This window comes from Corvus moneduloides, chromosome 8 (assembly GCF_009650955.1).
Source record: "Corvus moneduloides isolate bCorMon1 chromosome 8, bCorMon1.pri, whole genome shotgun sequence".
In the NCBI taxonomy this organism is placed as follows: domain Eukaryota; kingdom Metazoa; phylum Chordata; class Aves; order Passeriformes; family Corvidae; genus Corvus; species Corvus moneduloides.
The window spans coordinates 2,274,754-2,299,312 of record NC_045483.1 but is presented as its reverse complement, the minus strand read 5'-3'; the positions used below and the strand labels follow the sequence as shown (position 1 = coordinate 2,299,312).

The 24,559-nt window shown below is 47.6% G+C and overlaps 1 protein-coding gene and 1 long non-coding RNA gene across 11 annotated transcripts in view; both read left to right on the top strand.

Moving 5' to 3' along the window:
- The window catches only part of NPS (neuropeptide S), a 40,682-nt gene extending 29,566 nt beyond the window's left edge, over nucleotides 1–11,116 (top strand). For 7 of the 9 annotated variants that reach the window (XR_004241547.1, XR_004241543.1, XR_004241542.1 and 4 more), the window contains 3 exons: nucleotides 498–586; nucleotides 673–2,645; nucleotides 4,339–4,621. The gene's annotated coding sequence lies outside the window, so the exon portion shown is untranslated. Of the gene's footprint in view, nucleotides 1–497; nucleotides 587–672; nucleotides 2,646–4,338; nucleotides 4,622–10,490 lie in introns of those variants that run through there. The other 2 variants (XR_004241545.1, XR_004241546.1) reach the window with 2 other exon arrangements.
- A 365-nt stretch (nucleotides 11,117–11,481) lies between these two features.
- Nucleotides 11,482–24,444, top strand: LOC116447272. 2 transcript variants are annotated; one of them, XR_004241549.1, is made up of 3 exons: nucleotides 11,482–12,165; nucleotides 20,975–21,141; nucleotides 22,577–24,444. It is a non-coding gene; the product is annotated as an uncharacterized LOC116447272 (long non-coding RNA). The 2 variants fall into 2 exon arrangements; XR_004241548.1 differs by lacking the exon at nucleotides 11,482–12,165 and adding an exon at nucleotides 17,951–18,408.
- Nucleotides 24,445–24,559: the final 115 nt, after the last annotated feature.

Sequence of the window (24,559 nt, the reverse complement as noted above, 5' to 3'; positions counted from 1 at the left end):
TTGCCGAGGAAAGCAAGGAGCCCTCTAACACCAGAATTCCAGCAGCAGAAACAACAACCAGGCTCCAAAGGGCAGTAAAATATTCCATTAGCTGTGAAAACCAGAGGATTCTGCAGCAGTGACAGAGGAGTTTTATATCCTGTATGGATTTCCTTCGAATTTTAATGAAGGAAACCAAGTAACAAGGAAGATTCTCCCACTTTAATAGCAGAAAGAGTGGATTCTCTGGGAAAGGAGTGGGATGCCTTTTATCTTTTCCTAATGAAAACACTGCCACCAGCTGGTTAATGAATGGGTCTGGCCGGGGCTTTGCACAGGAAAAGTGACACTGGGGGCTTTTAATCCACAGCTAAACTAAAGGGAGTGGTATTTGAGGCCAGTATGTTTTCAGAACAGAAAGTAATTAATTACCTGTATGCTCCATTTCTTTTTCAAACAGAGGTACATGATAATAAAGCAATTAATGCTTCTTGCCTTAAATATCTCGTTAAACAAAGGTGCCACTACATGAGGTACTTCAATCACCTTCCACCTCTGTGAACTGGTGTGACCATCTCAGCTTCCACTGCAGCTCAGACACCTCCAGGTTTGTGGCTGATTATTTTTCAATTAGCACTGAAATGAATTGAATTGAGGCATTTGAAATGCATTTAAATGAATTTGTCTTTTCAGATTCATGGGTTGTTACTGATGTCCAGTGTTTGCTGAGTCCCTGCTCACCGGAGCACACCCTGGCAGCTCTGGGCTGTGAGTGCAGCTGTGGGTCTTGGTGCCAAGATTTGGCGTGGTTCCATCAGCTCCTCACTCCTGATTTTGTTAAAACATCAGCAGTGGCAGCACTGACATTTCAACTGCCATGGTGGGCTTTGAGACAATTCCCGTGCTCGGAATGATCATTTCAGGTTTCCTGCAGCAGCGAGAAAAGTGCTGCTCAGCTTTTTAACGCTGATGGAACAATCGCTGGGAAGAGAAACCTTGTAAATGGAGGGTGAGGCTCGGAGGCACAATTCCGTGCTCAGGGGGGACTCCCAATTGATCCTGTGCTGGAGAGACAGAGGATTTACTGCATTCTGAGGCTCTGTGAGGGCAGCAGTAGATGTGTTTCATGTTGGAGTAAATCATTTCCCTTACAGGTGATGATCTCCTCTGGCCCCAAACTCAGGTAGTGACTTTTGGTGCTGGTTATATTTATTTGGGTTTTTTTATCTCTCAGCAAGCTGAAGCCATGAAGAATTTCAAGACCCCTTCACCAAGATTTGGCTTGAGGAGAAAATTTGCCCACCAAACCTGTGCCTGTGGTATCACAGAATCCTTGAGGGTGGAAAAGCCCTCCAGGATCACCGAGTCCAAGCTGTGCCCGATGCCCACCTTGTCCCCAGCCCAGAGCCCTGAGTGCCACGTCCAGCCCTTCCTTGGGCACCTTCAGGGACTGGGACTTCTCTGGATGTGCTCCAGAGCTCTGTGGCTTTTTGCAGCCTTTTTCCTGCACCATGAGCCAAGAATTCTCCCTGGCTTTTGCCACCAGACTCAGCTCAGGGCAAACCTAAACCATGTTTTTGCTCTTACCTTATCATTAATAGGGTTAAAACAATTAAAGATATGGTTTTTTTAAAAAAAGTGGTGGTAAAATTTTAAGTGACTCCGAGTTTTTTATGAGCAGGTTTCAACCCAGCAGCCCACAAGCCCTGCTTGAAGCTCTGTGTGGGGTGGGGTTTTCCTCCCAAAACCACCTTCCTTGATGTGAGAGTAGATTAATTGCTCCTGTTTTCCCTTGGAAACAAATATTTCTCTAATGATCCAATATCTCATTAGGCAGCACCAAAATACTGGTTTTGCTCAGGGAGTACCTGGTTTGTCATGAGCTGACAAGCAGGTGTTGGACCTTAAAACACCCCAACATTGAAACTGTTCTGTCTGTGCACCTTCCACACCCTAAGAGTGTCCTATTCTCTGTATCCATTGGAATGCCTGAGTGGAATATTCACTGCTCAGCAATAACAACAAACACATTCAAATCCATTGGTTTAATTGGCTACGAAACTTTTCCTCTGGGAGGGAATTCAGGACATAAAACATTTTACAGCCCTGGTGCAGATTATGTCGAGTTCTCTCCCAGCAGTCCCATTTATTTCAATGGATTTCCTGCAAAACGGGAGAGCCAGTGGAGAGAAGAGGGAATCCAGCCCCACACCTGGCCAGGGACGCTGCTGACAGCACCACGGGAGAGGTAAAACACCCTAAAGTCACCTATGGAAACTCAGCCAGCAGGAGAAATTTCTCTCTTCACTGTACAATAATCCTGCCTTGGAGAGGAGGATTAGGGGAGGATTAAGCTCCAGTGAAGCAAGGGCACTCTGTTCCCCAGGGCCAGACTTCTCCAAGGGATTTAGTGGAATTTGGAAGGCACCCGTTGAGTTCACGTGGCCGCTGCTTTACCCCGTCCTCCCGAGCCTGCGGTGTGGATGTGACCTGGGAGCTCCAGAAACACGGCTTTGGGGGATAATACTGGAACTTCCTGATCTCTGAGGGCACTTGGGATGGCCCCAGCATGGGTGGGATCTCTGTGGCTACAGTGGGCAGCTGGGCCCCTGCTCCGTTGGTAACCAGAGCCACGATGGAGCTGCAGGTGCGGATGCAGACACTGGGTGAGGAGAAATGGGAGTATCACTGGAAATCTCTTTGTTTTACTGATTTCACCTCGGTTTCTTTTTTTTTTCCCATTGTTGGGTCTATTTTAAGGAGGCTCAGGGGGGACCTTGTGGCTCTGCACAAGTCCCTGACAGGAGGGGGCAGCCGGGGGGGTCGGGCTCTGCTCGCAGGGAACAGGGACAGGAGGAGAGGGAACAGCCTCAGGATGGGCCAGGGGAGGCTCAGAGGAGGAATTTCTCCATGGAAAGGGTTGTCAAGGATTGGAAGGGGCTGCTCAGGGAGGTTTGGAGTCCCCATCCCTGGAGGGAATGACTGGATGTGGCACCCAGTGCTCTGGGTTGGGAACAAGGTGGGGATCGGTCACAGGTTGGACTCGATGGTCTTGGAGGGCTTTTCCACCCTGAATGATTCTGGGATTTTGGGATCTGATACATAAATCAATATATACTGCCAGCAGCAAACAAAGATCCAGATCTGATCCTGAAATTTAAGTTATTCTGTAATTAAACAAAAAACTCATTCCGGGGAGATATTTAGACAGTTGCCTCTTTCCAGAAACCATAGATATTCTAGATTCTGACAATACTACTCAACTAGAGGGTTTCTTATCAGCCAAAAGTCATTGAATATTTGAAGCCAGTTCATAAATGAAGTCAGGATATGAAATTGTCAAATTAAAACTGAAAATGTGCGTGTGTACACGGGGCAGATAAGTGCATTGTGCTGGTCTGAATTACCTGGTAACTTGTGAAACGTCTCAGGGTAATTGCACTTTAAAATTGATGTTTGGGTCTCTGTCAGGCTGGGAATATCCATCTTCCGAACTACAGATTCCCAGCACAGTGGAGAACTCTGTGTTCCACGAGAGTTTATTATGAGCTACACAGAAATCCTAATTGGGCTTCTAATTGCCAGCAAGTCTGGCAGAAGAAAAAGAGCATTTTAGGGTGGATCCCAATTGTTCAGCAAACACAGAAGAGCGATGGGAAGGGACAGGTTTTGTGTCACAGCAAAGCTGATGTGTCCCAGGAGGATGTGGTGGCTGGAGCAGGCTCCTGTGGGGTGGGAATGGTGCTTGATCCCAGTGGGTTTTGGATCAGATCCCGGGATAGCAACACAAGTTCTGCAATATTGACTGTTCCAGAGTCATGTTTCTCTACAGATCTCATTAACTGCCCCCTCATTAACTACAGGGTAATTGGGCACTTCTCATTTCACAAAGAGAATGTGCTGACCTTCAGTCAAATTCTAACAGACACTTCAGGGGAAGATTCAGAAAGCTCCTCTTGGAAAAATGAAAATCATGGCATGTCAGGCATGACAAACATCTTTATTTTCTGCCTGTGTGTTTCAGAGGCTTGACTTCTGATTCAGCACATGAACACCTGCAGGAAAAGCTGTTTTCCCAATGTTCTTGGCAGATTTCTGCTCAGGATTATTTCAGATTGCAATGTTTTGCTTGCTGATAAGATGCAAATAAACCCATGGGCTCCTATTCCCCTTTGATAAAGGAATTAATAGAATAAAAGACGAAACAGTCTCTCTTAAAAGATGTTTGCACACATTGCAGAGTTGTGAAGCTTTCTGAAGGTTGCTCATCCAAAAATGACAACAAAAGTGATGTTTTGTGCTGTAATTTAGCAGATTAGCAGCTAAATATCAGGTTATTAATTGACTTCTTTCTCCCAGTCCTCCTTAGGGTTACCTGGTCAATCCTGAAGGCAGAACGAGAAAATATCTCCTCACTTAGGAAACATGACCAGGCAGCAGAAATGGTGGTGATTTTTAGCAGAGACTTCTGCCAACAGAGCTGTTACTCCTACAGGAGACTCCTGACAAGTCCAGAACAAATATTCTGACAGCGAATCGACTCCTGACCTGCGTGAGCCAAACACTTTGAAAAATGCTGCGTGTTGACTCAGTCAAAGGTTTTCTACCTTGTTGATAAACTCAGCTCTTTCAGCCTTCAAAAGAGTGATTTCTGTGTTCCTTGGCATATCCTTTGTGTTCTCCTTGCAGGAATTTGTGAATACAGCAGTAATCAGTTAATTCTTACCCATTTTAAAAGCCTTTTGTATGCTACAGTGGGCTTGGGAGCAGCACCTTCAAATTACACCTTAGGATTGAAAATGTTTTCCCTTCAGGAATATCTCCCAGGCTAACAATGCCCACTGTTTTCCATCGTGTTTCCCATGGGAACATGAGCCTTTACAGGAGGGCAAGAACTACCCTGAGGGGGGAAATAACGAGGAGAATGGAAAATCCAGGCTTGTGAAACCATTTGTTTCCCAATGACTAAACAGAGAGTGTGGATTTCCACTTTGTCTTTCCAATCCAGGCCTCGGTCAGGAAGGGCTGAGGCCTCCCATGTGTCATCACCATGTTGGGCTTCAAAAGAGGTTTCTTCTTCTCCTTCTTCTTCCCCCAGGTGGCTCCTGCCTGGCACACAACAGCACTAAACCAACAAATATGGGGGGTTTGATGTTGTGACTCAGAAAAATCAACTCCTCCCAAACAAAAGCTGAAAGAGACTCAAGAGATGGTTCAGGCCCAGATCTTGTGTTGCCTCCAAGCAAAAACATTCTTGTAAACACCGAGTCAGACAACAACCCTGCTGTGACAACAGCCAGCAGCAATGCTCCAGACACTGGCAATGAGGAAGTCTAGACAGCTCCTGCAAGAGCAATCAGGAGTTCTTAAGATGTCTCCTGTTGCCATTGAGTTGGTCTCATTTTGCCTCATTGCCAGTGGACCAAGCTGGCTGGTGCTTACCCCCCTCAAAGAGCCTCCCTTAGTCATCCTTTTCTTCTATTAAACTAAATCAAAACTTTAAACTTCTTTTTAAAAAGTCATGGTTTTTTTGAAAGTCTGGGTGTCTCTGCTGTCCTCCAACTTCTACATTTCATCTCCAACCTTTCTGAAACTATCTCTTAAATTAAACATCTCTTTGCAGCACTCACAATAATGGCTCGTATTCCATATCCTCCCTCTTCCAGCACTTCCTGAAAATAACTGCATGGAAAGCTACTCCTACCTGAATTTTGCCTTTCTGGATGTGTGTCTCATTTAATGCTTCCCTGTGGCAATCTCCAGTTCTGGTTGTTTGGCTTCTTTTCTATTTTGTGACATCGTAATTTTTACATAGATGGAAATACTGAAGAGAATCAGGCCGAGAAGAGATTCCTGTGGATGTGCACTGAGTTATCCCCAAGTGGATTGATGAATTACTTCCTGAGGGTAGAAAACACCCCTTTTTCCCAACAAGTATCCAAATAACCTGGTCCTACCATAAGATCTTATGACAGAATCCAGCAAGTGGCACAGGAGGAAAAAAAAATCCACTTCCAAATTTTTGTGCTGCTCCAAAACACGACATGAACTCTGCCATTAGCTTTGCTTTTGTCATCTTCTCTGTCTGAATTTTAAAGCTCTGCACATAAAGCAGCCGGAATTGCTGCCGGATTTCGAGGCAGGTGACATTTGTGTATCGCTGTCGTCGCCGCCGGATGACTCTGGTAATGCTCTAATTATGTGTAGTGAGTTGTCTCTAAGTGCTGGATGAAAAGCTCCCTGCATCATTAGGCACCTTGTTGTTTACTAAATGTCTTTTATGATCCTACAGGGGCCCCAGTGAAGGTTGTGGCGGTGATTGCGTGCGGAATTTCTATTTTTGGGGATTTCTAATTCAGCCGTTCGTTTTCACTCCGGGCTGAAATCTGGCGGATTGATTCTCAGCTGAGCCTAAATTAATTTAATTTAGTTTAACAGCAAAGTTTGGCAGGGCTGGGTTAGACAGCTCGAGGGTGGCTCTTTTAGCATTAAAACAACAACGTTTTCCAATATATTTTCTTTTTGGTAGAGGATAAGAATTTTAAAGGAAAGATCTTAAAGCCTGAGGTGGATGTTGGTCTGGATGAGGGAATCATGGAATGGGTTGGGTTGGAAGGGAGCTTAAAGGTTGTCTACTCCAACACCCTGCAATGAGCAGGGACATCTTCATCTAGACCATATTCCTGGTTTTCTCTGGATGAGGGACATCATCTCTCTGGACTTCTTTCAGATGTTTGGTGTTAACCATGAGCCAAAATTACTTTTTTTTATTTAAAAAAAACTGGCTTTATTAATCATTCCATTTTGTTGGGGTTTTTTTAAAAACCCAATTTTGAAAAATCTCTAGATAGATGGAAATGTTAATTAAACACGTGCTGTGAAGAAAAAATATGACTGTCCTATGCTAGCTCTACAGCAAATCTAAAATTAATTTGCAATTTGAAAATAACACCACAAAAATGAATGGGTTTTTAACCAACTCGAATGGGATCAGCTGGAAAGGGAAGTGTGTTTCTGGCAGAGGAATTAGAGTGGCAATCTGACACATTGTTTGGCAAGGACTAATATTAGGAATATTTTGTCAAGTGCTATGAATAAACTGGAAATAGTCTGGAAGGGTCCTGTAATGGCTGACTCAGCTGGTGCTTCCCAGAAAAATTTTCAGCACTCCATGACTACATTTTATGAAAAAGTTGATGTGGTTTCTCCTTGGTTTGCAAAGGAATTGATCCCTGGGAAGTGCAAGATTTCCACTTTTAAAGCACCTCTGTGTTGACCTGGCAGGAGTCATTTCACATGAGGCAGAAGGACAACGGGGGCTGCAGCCACTGGAGGAGATTGCTCTGGAAAATTATCCAAGACTGGAGACCAGCAGAGAAAAGTGTCTCAACAAAAGGCTGGGAGAGCTGGGAATGTTCACCTGGAGGAGGCTCCAGGGAGAGCTCAGAGCCCCTTGCAGGGCCTAAAGGGGCTCCAGGAGAGCTGGAGAGGGACTGGGGACAAAGCATGGAGGGACAGGACACAGGGAATGGCTTCCCAGTGCCAGAGGGCAGGGCTGGATGGGAGATTGGGCAGGAATTGTTCCCTGGGAGGGTGGGCAGGCCCTGGCACAGGGTGCCCAGAGCAGCTGGGGCTGCCCCTGGATCCCTGGCAGTGCCCAAGGCCAGGCTGGACATTGGGGCTGGGAGCAGCCTGGGACAGTGGGAGGTGTCCCTGCCCATGGCAGGGCTGGGATGGGATGAGCCTTAATGCCCCTTCCCACCCAAACCAGTCTGTGAACACTTCCAGGGATCCAGGGGCAGCCACAGCTTCTCTGGGCACCCTGTGCCAGGGCCTGCCCACCCTCACAGCCAGGAATTCCTTCTCAATATCCCATATAAACCTCTCCTCTCTCAGTTTGAAGCCTTTCCCCATTAGTCCTTTCTCATCTCATCAGTACTCGCTATAGATTTTAAAATCTTAAAGCAAAATTTAAATAACTTCTGGTTTTCTCTCTCCAGAAAAAAAAAAAAACAGATAAAAGTATTTTTCCCACCCCCTGAATATTTTTCTAAACAATTCCCAGTTTGTCACCAAATTCACCTGGCAGATTCCTGATTGCAGACGGGAAACTTGACTCTCAGTCTGTTTACAAAAGGTAATTCCCAGGGAACACTGACTTTTTAATGATATTTAGGTTATTGAACGTTTCCCTTGCTCAAAGTCAACAGAAAGTTAATTTTTGGGTAAGATCTAGAAAGATCCAACACTGGCGGAGATGGGTCTGGATATTTATCTGAGTGCATCAGAGGAATTCTGTGATAGGAATGTTCCTGGTCATTACCGATTGTGACAATCAGCAATTCCACATTTGGGATAGGAACTCGGGATAGAAACTGATGGAGGGTTTTGTTAAAATGTCAGTGCACTTCATTTTTATCTCTTGATTCCAAGTTTGTGGGCTCGCTTCCTAATCAATTTTTCTTTTATTTTTCTATATTATTCAGATGGTGAATGCAAATGTATGTGCAGAGTTACAGCACAGAATGTGCCCAAAAAATCTTTAGGCAAAAGTCCATTTATTTCAGATTGAAGAAATAAGATGATGTGACTTTATTAAAAAAAGAAGATTGAAAACTCCGTGATGTGAGACACTTTTAAATGAAAACCCGTTAAATTATTTACTGTGGTAAAATAAGTGTTTAATGGAGAAACATTTAAAATTTAATTGAGTGCTGAGATTATTGGGTGAATTATGTGAGGCGCCCACATGAGGTGCAGCTTTCTTTTGTAAGTGAAAACCCTCAGAAAAACATGTTTATGAATAGATTTTGAAAGAACAACAACAAGAACCAGAAAATAATGGAACGTTGTAAAATGTTGTGTCATGTTATTACTTACATCAGTAGAGAAAACTAAAACTGAGTAATTTGGGGGAAGGGGGGGATGAGTAGAGCTGGGCTTAAATTTGAGGTCTATGGCTGAAAGTTCTCTTTGGAATCATAGCTGGATAATTAAATAACAGATTTAATCTGCTATGTAATCTGAGTTGAAGTGACTAACTGAAAACTCAAAATAAAACCACAGCAGCTTTGCCATGGAATCCCAGACTGGTTTGGAAGGACCTTAAAGCCCATCCAGTGCCACCCCTGCCATGGGCACTTCCCACTGTGCCAGGCTGCTCCCAGCCCCAATGTCCAGCCTGGCCTTGGGCACTGCCAGGGATCCAGGGGCAGCCCCAGCTGCTCTGGGCACCCTGTGCCAGGGCCTGCCCACCCTCCCAGGGAACAATTCCTGCCCAATATCCCATCTAAATCTCTTTCAGCTGGTTCAAGACCACCAGCTTTTACTCCCACCACCTTTGTCTGTTGCAGAACTCCAGGACAAACATAAACCTTTTCCTTTCCTTTTTGCTCATTTGTGCCTCTGAACCAGAGCATCGGACACCGGGACAGTGCAGGACTGCAAAAATTCCAAAAATCCCTCCGTGAGCTTGGAGTTGCTCATGACACACAAGACAGGAGATGCTCATTAACATCCACAGGGCTTGGCCAACACAAAACTGCCAAGTCAGGCTGAGAAAGGTCAACACCCAGGAGCTGTTTGTGCTGACGGTTAAGAGCCTAAAACCCTTTTGCAATTATGGAAATGGGCTGGAAAATATTCCGTAGGCGAGGATGTGCTGGGGATTCATTGCCTGTCTTTATCTCATTAATTTCAGAACACGAGTTGTTTTTCCTGAGCATCATTCATGACCATAAAGTGCTTATCCCTCCATCATTGTCTCCTCATCCCCTTTTTTGTTACAGGCTTGGCTGGCCTGAGATTATCCTAAACTCTTTGGAGCTGGGATAAAACATTTGGACAACATCCAGCATGGTGGGACCTGCTCTGAATTGGAGCATTGAAAACAATCTCCACAGCAATCCTATGCAACACATGGAAAATTGTGATAAGGGTGTCTTTTAAGTTTTTTAATGGGATGTGATTATGGATATTCTGTTGTCCTGCAGAAAATACCAGGAGAAACTTCATGGGTATTGGAGCAACTGAGAGGAAACTCGCTTATTTCTAATTAGCTTGTATTAATTGAGAGCTTTTCATCAGTTAGTCCGAAATTAAGGGAAAATCTTTATGTTGCCACTCAGAGCTGCTGTCCTTAGGCTTTCTCCTATGGAAGAACTGCAGATGTTTAGGAATTATCATCTTGAAACATTTCATTTGCATTCTGACTTCAAAATGAAGCGATGATCCTTACAGACTAAGCAGAGGTTTGATTAGCAGGGATGAAATGATGTTCTTGGGAAATGTCACACTGCAGCTCCCCTCTCTGTCAGCAGAAGGGTTTGAGGAGGGAATTGTGTCCCTGTCTGACCCTGAACATTCCTGAACGGAACTTTGGGATTTCAGGCACAGCCCATTCTCTTACACTCCCCACACTTCTAAACACTTTGCAGTAATCCAGATGGAAGGTCACAAACACATCAGAAACATTCTTGAAAAAACCTTCAATTATTTATTTTTTCCTTCAGATTGCCTTGCTGTTGGCCAAAGAAGCACTTTGGGGATGAACAGATGCTGACTTGATCAAAACCTCTTGTGTTCGCTCTGGTACCTCTTTAAAACCAGCAGCAGAGACCTTGGCTCTGTGGATGAAGATTCCAACATTAGTTCCCACTTGGTTCCGTGGACATCACCATTCCTGTTCACCCCTCTTGGAGTGGAGCTTAAGGTCCCTTCCCAAAAAAAACCCCATTGCACGGCTCTGCAGCTTCTGGAGCCCTGGGTCCATGGAAATGCAGTTTCAGAGGAGCTCCGAGGAAATGGTGTTTTGGGGAGAGCAGAGTGGCTGGAAGAGAGGAACAGGAACGGTCGCCTCGAGCGAGCCCTTGTGTCTCAGGGAGCGGGATCGGCTCGCTCCTAACGCACCTGGTGACTCCCAGAGCGGGGGATGGAAACGCAGCCCTGGTCCGAAAGAAACCCTGCCCGGGAAGGCGGGCTGGGATTGGGAGCTGGCTGCGGGAGCTCGCTGCTAAAGGCGATCTTTTGGCTGTACAGGTGCGCCTTTGTCTCTGTGCGAAGCACCCGGCCGTAGCGCCCTTTGTGCTGCTGTCTCCTGATTTCCTTAAGCTTTTATTAAACGGTCCCTTTTCTTCAACTTTCCTTCAAATTCTCGAGTGAAGCTCGTTTTGGCAGCTGCGCGTGCGCGGATCCTCGCGCGTGCGCAGATGGCTGCGGGTGAGCGGATCAGTGCGCATGCGCGGGCGGGGACGCATCACCGCTGATCCTTCCGCGGGCATGACCGCATCACAAGTAGTCCCTCCCGGCGGATCACTCCGCGCCGGGACGCATCACCCGTTATTCCTCCGCGGGCAAGACCGCATCACAAATAGTCCCTCCTGGCGGATCACTCCGCCTGCGCATGCGCATAACCGCTGATCCCTCCGCGGGCGGGCCGCAGCACCGCCGATCCCTCTGTTCTGAACGGTATTGTGGTGTTGGCTTTTTGCATGTCGTGTCATTGTTATTGATGGTTTGTGGTGTTGTTTTTTTTCATGTTCCTTAATGTGAGAAAAGCTTTGCCTGGCTTCTGTAATGTAATGCTGTAGAATGTCTGTAGTTTGGGTGCTCAGTTTGGGAAGGATGGGGAGGGGGTCTTCACATTCCTGGAAAATCTTATCAGAAGAAAAGAACCCGAAACCAGACGGAATGGAGCCAAGGAAAAAGATAAGACTGATAGGATGATACTCAGCAACTCCAAAGAATTAATGAGTGATGCATGATGGTGATGAATAAAAATAAGCGATGTACTTTTAAAGCCGATCTTTTGGCTGTACAGGTGCGCCTTTGGTTCTCTGCTGAAGCAGCCGGCCGTACCGCCCTTTTTGCTGTTGTCTCCTAATTGTCCCTTTTCTTCAACTTTCCTTCAAATTTTACAAATAGCGAACCTCGTGTTTCACAATTTGGTGGCCCGTACGGGGATAAAGGCTCAGCTCTGGGATCTCCCGGGGAACCCAGAGCAGGGGGGTGCCCCCGCCCGCTTTTGGCGGCCTCGCTTTGTGCTTCCCGGCGGGGTCAGGGGGCTTTGCAGTCAAACACCCGGAGGGCAAGAGAGGAGACAAAGCAACAAGAAAGGAAAGAAAAGGCTCCCTGAGGTACCGCGGTAATTAAACACGTAAAATCTTGTGCACCAAGACTCCGAGAAAGGTGAGTATTTTTTCTTTCTTCTTTTTGGGGGGATAAGGGGGATGAAAGTGTGTGCATGAGACGCGGGCTGGTTACCCCAGGGGTGCGAAGCGAGTGTGGAGCCTCTGAGGCTGCGGCTCTGCTCTGCCGCGAGGGAAGCAGTCAGCAAAGAGGCGAAGCCAAAGATAAAAGGAGTGAGAGAAGCCCTGGGTTAACTGGGACGGGCTTTCAGGGAAGGGATTGGAGTCCTTGAAGGAGGGGAGTCAAGAATTTCCTAGTATGGGATCCGAGAAATTTAGGGTTTAAGACTGCTGGATTGAGGGTTCAAGAATTCGAGACATCCGGGCTTAATTCTGCTAAATGGAGGGTTGGTTCCAAGACATTTGGGTTTTGAGACTGCTGGATTGAGCGTTTAAAAAAAAAAAAAAATTTCAAGAAATCCAGGCTTAATTCTGCCAAATTGAGGATTACTTCAAGAAAGCTGGAATTTTGACCCCAGGGGTGAGTATTGGCCAACAATTTGAAATCAAAAGGTACCTAAGACTTGTGTGGTTGTGACTGATAGCGCTTGAGAAAGAGAAGTTGGAACAATAAAAAGGAGTGAGTGAGAATGAATGAGAATGTATGTGATAGAAATGCTAAACCTTGAAATAGAACTTTATCTTCTGGAAGGAGGCATATTTTATTAGGAGGAGGGAACTTTTGTATTCTAGGAGAAGAAAGGGGAAAGAGGTGGTGAGGTTTGAATAGTTGTTTTGTTGGTTTTTATTAAAAAGGTGGGAAACAAAGGTCTGGGAAAGATAGGTAAGAGTCTGAGAAAATGGGACATAAAACTAGTAAGCAAGAGTCAGGGAATAAAAAAGGGAATAGAGGCGTGCCAGCGGAAATAGCCCAGGAAAGCCCTTTGGAAGTTCTGTTAGCTACCTGGAATACAAACCCAAGTACAAAGGAAACGAGCAAAGTCAAAACGATCCAGTTTTGTATGTTTGGTTGGGCCGAGAAGGAAATAAGATCCGACCGTGTCTTCTGGCCCAGACATGGCTCTTGAAGTCTGGGGCTGTCAGGCTTTACAAGGATTTGTAAATTCAAAAGAACTCGTTACCACAGAAGAAAGCAAGTACGCTTCATGCTGGGTGGGAAACAGAGTCTAAGGGGATAAGAATTGTAAAGTTGTCCGAGACCCAAGGAAAGGAGCAAAGGGCAAACAAGAAAGAGAAGGGCTGGGAGCCCCTGGCAGCATCGCCCCCTCCATTCCCGCCTGCCTCGCCCCAAGCCCAGGCTCCTGTGGCGCCGCTCGCAGCTGCAGCGCCGCTCCCGGAGCCCGAGGTCCCGCCTGTGCCGGCTCTCAGGCACCGCCCGCGGCTCCACCGCTTGTCCCGGCGGCGGCGGCGGCTCCGCCGGTAGCCCCGCTGTTCCCGCCGACCCCGCCAGCCCCTGCGGCTCCAGCGGTAGCGCAGCCCGCCGCTTTCGGTGTCCCTGTGCCCGTCCCCAGCCCGGCTCTCCGCTCCACACCAGCCCAGCCCGCCGCTTTCGGTGTCCCTGTGCCCGTCCCCAGCCCGGCTCTCCGCTCCACACCAGCCCAGCCCGCCGCTTTCGGTGTCCCTGTGCCCGTCCCCAGCCCGGCTCTCCGCTCCACAGCTCCCAGCCCGCCGCTTTCGGTGTCCCTGTGCCCATCCCTAGCCCGGCTCTCCGCTCCACAGCTCCCAGCCCGCCGCTTTCGGTGTCCCTGTGCCCGTCCCTAGCCCGGCTCTCCGCTCCACAGCTCCCAGCCCGCCGCTTTCGGTGTCCCTGTGCCCGTCCCCAGCCCGGCTCTCCGCTCCACACCAGCCCAGCCCGCCGCTTTTGGGCCCCGGCCGGCGGCCCCAGTCCCGGCTCCGGCCCCGCTCCCGATGTCCGCGGCCGTTCCAGCAGCCCCTGCCCCCGCTGCGTTCTCTGCCGCGGCTCCATTGAACCCGGCTTCGGCCCCGCGGGCCGCGCTGGGCCCGCCGGCAGCTCGGCCTCCTGGCGCCGTGGCTGCTGCGGACCCGTGCAGAGGCTCCACGCCAGCCTCTGGTACCGGCCCCAAGAGCTGGTGCCCTTGGCGGTGCCGGCAGCAGCCTCCGCCTTTGCTCCCCCGCTCCTGGAGGAATCGGCCTCCGAGAGGATTCCCACCTCCTACCCCCCCTCCCTCCCTCGCCTGCATCGTTCCCCTGGCAACGACCGCTGCTGCTGCTCCTCTGAAAGGAGAAGCAAAACACCAAAGTTCCAGCTCGAGGAACGAGCCCTTTCCGTAGGAAATAATATCTGGAGACGGTTCTTCCAGATGTGTCCAAGGAAAAAGAATGTCAGGGTAGGCTTTAGTTGATGGGGGGACTATGCACACTGGAATATTTAGCACACAAGAAGGGAAATACATCTACTGATTCAAGGTACGCTTTTGGAGGGGTGCGCGCCTTTGGGAAAATCTGGGAAGAAAGGGAATTGCTTGGTTCAGAGGGAGAGGGGCTGATGCATGGGAGACTTGTTTTGGAGGTTTTAGCGGCATTGGAATTGCCTGAACAGAGAGCTGTGGTACATAGGGGGGGACAGCAGGGGGATGGCCTCAGAGATGGGAGGAGGGAGTTTGGCAGATCGGGGGGCTGAGGATGCTGCAGAGAATGGGATAAAAAGGGTTGTGTTAATTTTGACCTCGAAGAGCGAAAAATTGGAGACTCCAAAATTCAGTGAAACAGAGGAAAAAGAATGAAGTAAGAAGCGGGGGAAGGCCAGACGAATGTGGAAAATGGAAACTTCCTGACGGAAGGCAGTTACTTCATAAGTCACTCACCAGAAGAATATTAGAAAACATGCATCAAAAACTCCTTGGGGTACTAAGGCTTTGTGTGATCACTTTCTAAGGAATTATGGGTGCATTGGAATCTATGGGTTGGCTAAACAAATAACTGAAAGATGTATGGTTTGCCAAAAAGTAAATAAGAAGGTGATGAGAAAAACAACTCCAGGAGGTCGTGAGTTGGGTCTCCGACCATTTCAAAGTATCCACGTGGACTTTACTGAAGTCCCCCACGTGCAGAGGTGGAAATTCTTGTTAGTAATAACAGACCATCTTACCCATTGGGTGGAAGCTGTTCCCAGTGTCAGAGCCACAGCTAATGCAGAATGTAAAACCCTCTTAGAACAAATTATTCCCAGGTATGGAATGATTACTAAGATAGACACACTTTACATCAAAAGTTTTACAGCAGCTAACTCAAGCCTTAAGAATAAAATGAGAACTCCATAGCCCATGGCAGCCACAGAGTTCAGGACGGGTAGAGAGGATGAAACAAACTTTAAAGAGAACCTTAACTGAATTAATAATTGAAACTCAAATGTCATGGGTAAAATGCCAATGTCTGGCTTTATTGAGAGTTCAGACACAACCAGGTCAGACCTGAGAGTGTCACCTTACGAAATGATGGTTGCTGTTGAAGATGAAAGTTTGGTAAGAAAGTTTTGCAGATGCGTGGGCTCAGCCGAGAGATCTCTGAGTGTGGAGCCTGAGGATGGGACAGAAATGGAAGCAGGTTTTGATGTAGAGTGGAAGATGTTTGCTGAAACATTGATCACTGAATGGGTGAGAGGACAAAGGTTGGAGATGAGCTGGAAGGAGATTTTTGTGCTTAGGACAGAGGTATGTGACTGCAAACAAGGACATGTTTTTCACCGGGTGGGGGGGTGTCAGGAAGAGCAGAAGTAAATAGAAAACATGTTTTTGCCAGGAAGAGAGCTATGGCAGGCAGACAAGGAATGTTGATGTGGCAGGAAGAAGAGAGGTCTGAGAGTGTTCCATTGTGAGCTTGAATTGTAGCTTGCTTGCTCTTGTGAGTGGATGGTGGTGACTCTGGGGTTCTATAGGATATGTACAGTACGGTGGTGGCAGTACCTAAGATAGGCCATAGGCAAATGTGAAGGTGTTGTGTATGGTGCTTGTTGGTTGTTATGTCTTGGGATACTCAGCAAAGAAAGGTGTACAATGCTCTCTTGAACAGAAAGAGGCTTCAGTTATGCCTACAAGCTGTGGCTGACAGCTGTGGGGCTGGCTCTGGATACCCACTCCCTGAAATGCTTTTGTGACTTTTCCTATGCAATAAACAGCTTTCAAGAGAGCTGCCTGAAGTCCAGACATCCTTCATGAACCCTTTTCCTATAGTTTGGGTTACCCTTTTTGAACACCCAGAATGAAACTGCTACCTATGAATTAGGGGAATGAGCATTACAGAATACGTCAACACAATTGCAAGGACCCTTGAAGATTTGCGGTTCAAAGGGATAATGCCTCAAACCACTCCTTTAGACTTTAAAATCCGTAACATCCATCCAGGGGAGTGGGTGTTAGTAAAAACATGGAAGGAGCAATCTTTAGCTGCACAAGGGAAAGGTCCTTTTCAGGTGCTACTGACAACTGAGGCAGCGATCCGGGCCAAGGAGCGAGGGTGGATCCACGGCAGCAGAATCAAAGGACCCGTGCAGGAACCTAAGGAGTGGACTAGAACATCTAAGCCTGGGGATACCAAGGTAACTCTTAAGAGGGAACTGGGGGTTAATGCGCTGGGAAAACCCAAATGATTCAAGAGATACACCAAGAATCACATCTGACTGGGAAATAAGGCCAAGCTTATAGCAGTGGTTTCAAGTGTTGCCTGGACAAGTCCTGAGACACCTCCGATACCCTCCTTGGGGAGGAATCCTTCCGCTCCAAACAGGAGGATCAGGACTATTTTGGGCTGAGGGTTCTCATATTCTGGCCTTAGCCTGTGATTTATTCAAAAAGGAGGAGGAATTGCTACCTCCAAGAGTGCCATACCACATACCCTGTCTAATTCATCCCATGACTGGACATGCTAGCTGGGTTCAATGTAAATGTCCAGCCTGTAAATGATGGCGGTGCTGCGGCCCGCCCGCGGAGGGATCAGCGGCTATGCGCATGCGGAGTGATCCGCCGGGAGGGACTATTTGTGATGCGGTCATGCCGGCGGAGGCATCACCGGTGATGCGTCCCCGCCCGCGCATGCGCACTGATCCGCGCACCTCCGGCCATGTGCGCACGCGCGAGGATCCGCGCACGCGCAGCTGCTAAAAGGCGCTTCACTCTGGAATTTGAAGGAAAGTTGAAGAAAAGGGATCGTTTAATAAAAGCTTAAGGAAATCAGGAGACAGCAGCACAAAGGGCGCTACGGCCGGGTGCTTCGCACAGAGACAAAGGCGCACCTGTACAGCCAAAAGATCGCCTTTAGCAGCGAGCTCCCGCAGCCAGCTCCCAATCCCAGCCCGCCTTCCCGGGCAGGGTTTCTTTCGGACCAGGGCTGCGTTTCCATCCCCCGCTCTGGGAGTCACCAGGTGCGTTAGGAGCGAGCCGATCCCGCTCCCTGAGACACAAGGGCTCGCTCGAGGAGACCGTTCCTGTTCCTCTGTTCCAGCCACTCTGCTCTCCCCAAAACAGCATTTCCTCGGAGCTCCTCTGAAACTGCATTTCCATGGACCCAGGGCTCCAGAAGCTGCAGAGCCGTGCAATGGGGTTTTTTTGGGAAGGGACCTTAAGCTCTTGTAATAAGAATTTCAGGGCTCTAAGACTCACAGAACGATTTGGGCTTGGAAGGACCTTCAAGCCCACCCGGTGCCAGCCCTGCCATGGGCAGGGACACCTCCCACTGTCCCAGGCTGCTCCCAGCCCCAATGTCCAGCCTGGCCTTGGGCACTGCCAGGGATCCAGGGGCAGCCCCAGCTGCTCTGGGCACCCTGTGCCAGGGCCTGCCCACCCTGCCAGGGAACAATTCCTGCCCAATATCCAAAATAAATAATTTTAAAGCTGTTCCCCCTTGTCCTATCACTCCATGGCCAGGTGGAAAGTCCCTCTCCAGGTTTCCTGTAACCCCCTTTAGGCACAGGAGGGACCAAGCCAAGAATTTTCTCCTTTTAATTTAGTTTTTTGTGGCCCCAGCTCCAGACTCTTGGGGACTCTGGATCATTTGGACACCGCTGGCCAAGGACCCCCATCCCTCCCTCTCTGGGGGTGTGAAACAGCCCCAAACTTTCACAGCATCATCCCAAGGCTGTCCATCAGTCTCTGGGGGCACAGATCCCCCACGAGGCTCCTCTCCAGGACACCCCATCCCACCCATCAGCTCGGGAGCTCCCACTCCACATCCCAGGAATCCATGGAGCCCTGATGATGGATTGCCCAGGGATCTGTGGCTCAGAAGATGGCACTGTTTGTGGGAGGAAGGTTCCAGGAGGATATTCCAGGTAATTACAGGCTGCTGGCTGACTTTGACTGCCAGCAAAGTCAGCCAGTATTCCCAGTGTGGAACTGGGAGCTGCTTCCCAGCCTGGGCTGGGAATGTCAGGATTGAAAGAGGAGTTTTGTCAGTTAGGGATGGCTCCCTTCTCCTCAGTTGGTTTTAATTTGGTCATTTGGTGGAAAACTTTAGATCCCAGTTCCTCCGGGGGCTGCCATTGGTACCTCAAAATAATTTGATTTTCAGGGCCATGTTTCTGTTTCTGCTGTTTCCTGTATGTTGTTCCTTGCCCATAACAAATATAAATATTACCTGTGACCCTCCCTCAGAAACAACCTTCGTTTCTCTCATTTCCCTGCTGTTTTGGGGCATTTCGGTCCCTTCCTGGTGCAATGTCACTCGAATCAGTGGAAACGGGCAGAGGATAATTTTGCTCTCTGATTTTTTTTGTCATTGGTTGGAAATCTTGTCATTAGAGGAAAGAAACTGTTTGCCAAATATCCCATATTTATAACAAGCTCTTTTGCACAGTGCAGTTTGCCCTGTTAAATTCCAGCTCTCTGAATCTCAGCTGCAAATTAATTGTATCTCATGAGGGCAAATTTAAAGCAGTCCAATAATGAAAAAAAATGAGGTTGTAGAAAATTTGGAAATAGAAATTATCCGCTGAACAATTCTTTGTATCTCTCTGATTTCTGTGAGTCAGTGAACCACACTCCTGACATGGCTGAGGGAGGCTGCAGTGTGAGGAGAAAAACAGAGCTGAGGCCTCACCAAACCATGGCAGGGCAGTAAAATAATTAAATAGCCTGGGGGTGGTTTTTAATTCCTTTGATTCTGAGAAGGTTTTTTTCCCAACAAATGTAGGAAATGATGTTTAACATTCTGCTATCTATTACAGGAATTAACATCACTGTGTCCAAGGTCTGGCAGTGACTTTGCAGGCAATTAATCCCATGAGGTGAATTAATGCCACGCTCTCCACAGATGAGTTCTGAAGGAAAAAGGGCCTGATTGGCTGAACCAGATCCAGTAAAGTAAATGGGATGTGGGATCAGCTGGGTTTTAGGGGCTGCTCCAAGCTCATGGAGCAAGAGCTGCCAGGAGGACACGGTCACCCAACCTTGGGATATCCCTCTGGAGGTGTCCAACCCCATCCCACCTCTGGGTCGGGCTGCGGGGCAGCACCAGGAGTTGTTGGTACAGAGGTGGCTGGGAGGAGCAGGGATTTGTCACTGGGGTGCAAATGAGCTGCTTGTTTAGGAATGTTTGGAAAAATTCCTCTTTGGAGAGCTCAGGAAGGAGAACTTGGCCTTTGTGTGGCATCAGGAACGTCCTGCTCCTGGTATGCAAATATTGTTCTCTGTGGTAAAATCCTTCCCACCTCTTCTGTAAAAAATCTCCCCCAAAAGTCTTGTAGCTTCCCACCAGCTGCACTGAAAACAGCAAAACGTGACCTAAATAAATAAATCTGATATTCCATAAAGCACAGACCCTCCTCAAAGTGAAATTTGCTGAACCATGGTTGTGACTTCATTTTTTATCAGTGGATTATTTACAGGATTTACTGTATTTGTATGACAACATTCATCAAATCAACATTCCTCTGGGATTGGTTGTTATTTACTTTAGGATTTTTATTTCTATTTTTAATTGCAGAGGAAAAGGTGTGTTAAAAAAATACTGGGAAGAGAAGATGTGGTTTTGGAGTTACTAGGAAATTCAGGGTGAGTATGTACAATTAAAATACTGTTGGTTTGGTTGTCATGGTTGGGGGGCTGAACCTTGAGTGGGATTTATGATGATAATATGTGAGGAACAAATCAACAGAACAGGAAATGGAAAAATTGGCTGCAAGCTGCTGTTTTCTAGAACTTCTTCTGTGGCTGTATCTCTGTGCCATACGTAATTCTGGATTATTTGTTATCTCATTACTTGTTAGGGCTGTTCTACTTTCAGATGCTCTGACCAGGCAGAAATAGCTGTTTAAAATGTGCAAAAAAAAGGGCAACATCTTATGGCAAAATTTCACTGGGGTTTTGTTGAGGGTCATTTACCTGTGCAGTGAAACAAATCCCACTTCTCCTGGGTTAAATGCAAGGCAGCCACAGTCAAAGGTCAGGAACTGACCAATATCAGCAATATTTGGTCTTAATGAAATCAGATTTTCTTTCAGCTGTTGGTTCATTTTTAGGCCACTTGAAAAATCATAGAATGCTTTGGGCTGTAAAGGACAGAGTTCATGAAGAGTTCAGCCTCTCCATGGCAGAGTTAAACCAAGTGTTAAAGGTGAGTGGCTGAAGGTACAAACACTGGCAAGGAGGTTTTTAGGGAAGATCTCAGCTGATCAGTAAAATCCTCATGACATCTGACCCAGGCTGGGTCAAACTGGTTGGTTTGGGCTTGAAACAGCTGCCAGAGGTTGTAAATTCAAGCACAATTCCACACCACTAACAGAAGTGGACTCCAAAGATCCATAAACCAGCAGGAAATGAAACTCTCTCCGATTTTATAGCTCCCAAAAAGGGAACCAAGAGCCTCCAAAGCTCACCTGTTGTCACTTTTTCCTCCAGGTGAGCAGAGAGGGATTCCAAGTGATGGCAGCAGCTCAGGGAGTGGAGGTCCAGATCATCCCTGTTGTCCTCCAGCAGATCCTGCAGGACAAGGATGGAGAGCCAAGGACACTTCCAGTGGGGTTTGGGAATCCTCGTCGTTCTCCAGCACCAGCTGCAGGAAGGAGGTTGGTGTTGTACCTCTGACACCACCACCGAGAGTTCTTCCAATATTTTGATGAAGTTTGGGTGGGAATCAAGGAGGCCAAGCTGGCATCCTTGGCTGAGCAGATACCCTGCTCCCAGGATCCCAGCCCGCAGCCTTCTCTGTGATCCATGGAGAGACAAATGGGTTTTGTCCCTGTGCCAGCACAGGAAAGCTCAGCCAATCTGGCAATAATTCCCAGAGTGTGATGGAAACACTCACAAGGACTTCAGACCCCAAGCAGGGCCTTGAGGAGACATCCCCTGCGCTGCCTTTGCATTAAAAGTGCATTTTGCACTAATTAATAACCCATTAATAACAGATGGGAAACACCAGCCCTCCCTAATCAATAGTGGGGTTTCTTTGGGATCTGGGGCAGCAGCAGGTGCTGCTCCTCGAGCACTTCCCTCTCTGCAGGGAAACTGCTGCAGGACTCCCAAGATGTCCCCAGGGACACCACGAGAAACGGTTGGGAATTGGGTGACAAATCTGGTGGTTTTGGTAAATATGGAGAAGGAATCCTTCTGTTTCTGCATTCTTTCCTCCCAAACACAAAAGTGTTTCCTGTTCTACAGCCACACAAACCCCACCACTGACATGCCTTCCATGAACTGACTTGTGGGAGATTCCTGCTATTTTTTTGGGCCAAATATTCCTAAACAAGCAGCTCATTTGCATATAATTAATTAATTTTTTCATTAAATTAATGAAATATTATTTGTTTGCATTTTTCCTCGGTAAAAAGCAGATGCTGCACCCTCAGAATCCCACAAACCAAAGACACTTCGTATCAACAGGTTTGAACACTAGAAAATTTAAATACTTCATACCCAAATTCCCTGAAGTCAAATAGGAAATAAAATAAGAAATAAAATAGGAAATAGAAATACAATATACAGAACTTTAGGATACTTTTACATCCTCTTTTATAGAACATTTCTTTTTATACCACACGTTCTCTAAGCCTGGCAGATCAGGAAATAGAGGAAGTGGAAAATGGAAGTCTGTTATGTCTGAAAAAGTTATTTTAGGTGGGTTTAGGTATTTCTGAAAGGCAATAACTATAATTTGGGTTTGTTTTATTTTTGGAGGTCAGAGTATTAAAATTGGCTGAAGTTTTAAGTGGATAGAGGTGGAACATGGTACCAGGAACACAGTAAGCACTCCAGAATGGCTGCTCTGAAAAACAAACTGCACATGCAGAATAGATAATCCCAGAATTCAGAATTTCACTCTTTCCCAATTTTTATTTTAAATAAGGGCAGTTTCTTCCCACATCTGCTAGTCCAGGAGAAACCAGACTGATGCTTTTGGGGCAAACCACGCCCATTTCAATCAGATTTGCCAGAAATGCTTTGTTGGGGTGAATTTCTGTGTTTATATCTCCCAAGCAGCCCCTGCTCTCTCCCCTCCTGCAGGTTTGCTGTATTCTGAGTGGAGGAATAAACAGGGAATTCATTCCCACTCCACGCAGAGGAGCTGATTTCCCTTCCATCACAGATAATGCCAGGAGGAGGAACTGTACTGCTCCAAACTCCTGAGCTTTGCCAGGACATTTTCGGGATACGTGGGGTCTCGGATTGGCTGGCAACGAGAAATAACCGAGGCTGGAGAAAAATAATTGGAAGTTGGAGAGAGACTTTCCACAAGGATTTTTTGGACAAGCGGGAATGGCTTCAAATTAACAGAGAGATGGGATATTAGGGATAAATCCTGCCCTGGGAGGGGGTGAGGCCCTGGCACAGGGTGCCCAGAGAAGCTGTGGCTGTCCCTGGATCCCTGAAAACGTCCAATGCCAGGGCTGGAGCAACCTGGGAGAGTGGAATTGGGATGAGCTCTAAGGTCCCTCCCAGCCCATTCCTGGCTGGAAATACGCCTGGAAATTTCACGCTGGCTCGCTCACACCCCATTTTCGGGAGATTTATGGCACGGACCGCAGGGATCGGTGCCAGCAGCGGCGGGAGCCGCTCCCGGTGCCACTAGATGGCATCGCCAGCCCACGATTCGCCCATCCCGCCGCCTTGCCCTGGGAATGACGCGGGGATAACTCCTGGAGCTCCCGATCCCGCTTTTCAGGTGAGCCGCGCTATTTGTCGGGTGCAGCGGGGAGCGGGAGCATCCCTCGGGAGGTGGGGGATGAAGCACGCGCGGATGGAAAAGCCGCTGGAAAAGGTCCTGGTGAGCAACCGCAGGGTTGGAAACACCCGTGAGACCCGCGGGAGCCACTGGATCGTGACACCCGACACATTCCTCGCCTGGCGAATCCAGGTGGAATGCTAAAACAAGGGGGGGAAATTGTGGAAACGCCGCATTCCATAGCGGGAAAGTTTTTTTTCCTGTGGGTTAGAGATCACCAAGGAGTTAAATTGTGTTTGGGTGTTTCCCAGGGATTGCTGCTTCCCGGGAAAACGGCTTCTGTACAGCAAAAACAAGCCAGCGTTAACAAATATGTGACTATTTGTGTCCTCGGGTGTCAGCTCAGCTGAGATGGAGACAGTTTAATGAGCTCTCTGTAGGCTTGTGAAGGGGGGTGTTTACAAAACGTGTGAATTAAATTCTCTTGTTTGCACGGGAGACGTCTCCAACTTCCACAAAAGTTCAGCCGAACCCACGGCAGGTTTGCCACGAGGCAGTGACTAAAATAAATAATGTCACAGACAGGAAATGGCACAGAAAACAAACCCACAGCACCCACAGCAGCCGTGCCTGTGATAGCTGAGGGTCAGTTTGCTGCTGGATGTCTCCAGGTAATCACTGAGAGCAGGGAAATTAAATTATATTAGTAAATAGAGGTAATTAATATTGCACATTATATGTAATATTATATAATTAAATGATAATATTTGGGGTCACATTCTTTCCTGAACTCGTTTCACTGAAATGGGAGGAATATCTCCCCTCACACTTTTGAGATTTAAGGCAGATCTTCTAAAATTATGCCTGAAGTAACTGATATTCAGATAAACCTCGTGGTAAAATTTGGTTATTTCTAATTTTGCAATGTGTGAAAGATGTTTACCCATCTTTACCCCTTTTCCTGACTTCCTGGGAGTTTCCTCACTGCAGGATGAGGCTCCTGTGGCTGTGAGATTTTGCTCCCTTTGTTGGAAGGACACAGAAGGTGGGATCAGCCAACTCTGGTTTTCCTGAATTCATAGAATTATAGGATCCTGGAGTGCTTTGTGTTGGGAGGGAACTTAAAAACATCTTGTTCCGCCCCTGCCATGGGCAGGGACACCTCCCACTGTCCCAGGCTGCTCCCAGCCCCAGTGTCCAGCCTGGCCTTGGGCACTGCCAGGGATCCAGGGGCAGCCCCAGCTGCTCTGGGCACCCTGTGCCAGGGCCTGCCCACCCTCTGAGTAAAGAATTTTTTCCTAATATCCCATCTGAGCCTCCTCTCT